The sequence below is a fragment of the Ursus maritimus genome, unplaced genomic scaffold (genome assembly GCF_017311325.1).
Source record: "Ursus maritimus isolate PB19 unplaced genomic scaffold, ASM1731132v1 scaffold_17, whole genome shotgun sequence".
Taxonomy (NCBI): Eukaryota; Metazoa; Chordata; class Mammalia; order Carnivora; family Ursidae; genus Ursus; species Ursus maritimus.
The window spans coordinates 21,563,134-21,564,681 of record NW_024424119.1 but is presented as its reverse complement, the minus strand read 5'-3'; the positions used below and the strand labels follow the sequence as shown (position 1 = coordinate 21,564,681).

At 45.7% G+C, this 1,548-nt stretch overlaps 1 pseudogene; it reads left to right on the top strand.

The window, feature by feature from the left end:
• The first annotated feature begins 703 nt into the window (after positions 1–703).
• LOC103667017 lies at positions 704–1,275 on the top strand (annotated as a pseudogene).
• The last annotated feature ends 273 nt before the right edge of the window (positions 1,276–1,548 follow it).

The window sequence follows — 1,548 nt, the reverse complement described above, 5'->3', positions numbered from 1 at the left end:
CTCTAGAACGAGACGCCACATTCCTGGAGTGACTTCTGAGGCCCTAAAGGATCAGCATGGCCCATCTCTCTGACCTCCTCACCTACAACTCTCTTCCTTGCTTCAGCCCCTCTGGCCACCGGCCTCCTGTTATATTCACACAGGCTAAGGACCCTCGGACTCTTGTTTTGTGAATTGACGCTTTGGTTGGCCCATAATGCTCTTCCCATAGATGCTCACATGTTTAACACTCATGCTGTTTCCATGTCTGCACAAATCTTATTTTCTCAGTAAGTTCTGCTCTAACTACGAGATTTAACAGAGAGAACTTCATCGTTTGTTAACCTCCACAAATGCCATGCTGCTTAACTTCTTTCCTAGTTATCTTAAACTGTTAACATACTAAATGATGGGTTTATATATTATGTTTTGTCTTTCTTTTCTTAATATACTGTAATCTCCATGGTGAGAATCCCAGAGTCTAGAACATTCTTTAGTAAAGCTCCTGTTTCTCTGCAGCTTTCTCCAGCTTTGGGTGGCGGCCACTGCTGGCCACTGGCTTCCTGTGGGCTGGAGGGCGAGGCAGTAGGGGCAGTAGCCCCAGCCCCCTACGCTTTGCAGCTTAATGCCCCCAGCTACCTGCCCATTCGCCCGCCTGCTCTACTGAGCCTGCAGCTTCTCCCTTCATCATCCTGCCACTGCTGTGGCACAGTGAGGAGCCCGGATGTAGGTCATCATGTGTGTGGTGGTGGGAGACAGAGCTTGTAAAGCTTGCCTACTCATCAGTTACATAACCATTGCATTTCCTGGGGAATGTGTCCCCACCGTCTTTGACAGCTCTTCTGTCAAAGTTATGATAGGTGGAAAACTGGTGAATCTGGATTTACGGGATACAGCTGGACAAGAAGATTATGACCAATTTCATCCCTTATCTTATCTGCATACAGATGTATTTTTAATTTGCTTTTCTCTTGTGTGTCCTGCATCATATGAAAATGTTCGAGCAAAGTGGTACCTTCAAGTGTGACGCCACTGTTCGAACACCCCCATCATCCTGGTGCGGAATAAAAGTGATCTCATGGACCACAGAGACGCGACTGAGAAACCAAAGGAGAAGAGGCTGACTCCCACCACCTACCCACAGGTTCTGGCCGTGGCTAAGGAAATTGGTGCTGTAAAATACCTGCAGCGCTCCCCACCCAGCAAGGCTTCAAGACAGTGTTGGATGTAGCTCTCCCAGTGGTTCTCTGCCCTCCTCCAGTCAAGATGAGGAAGAGAAAATGCCTGCTGTTGTGAATGTCTGGGCCCCTCTACTGGCCTGTCCTCAGAATCTTTGTACGCTTTGCTCAAAAATGGTGAAGCCCTCCACTCAGTGCCAAATTTTTGTTACAGATTAGTTTTTCATTAAACCATTTGGAACCAATCAGTAATAAGTAGGTTTTATTTGTGTTAAGTTAAAACTTCAAACTTTCACATTAAATTAAAATTTAGTCCTAAAATGGCAAGCTTTCTTAAAGCATTATTTTTCTAAAGCCCCTGTTATTGCTCAGATTAAGAGTTGCCAAATAC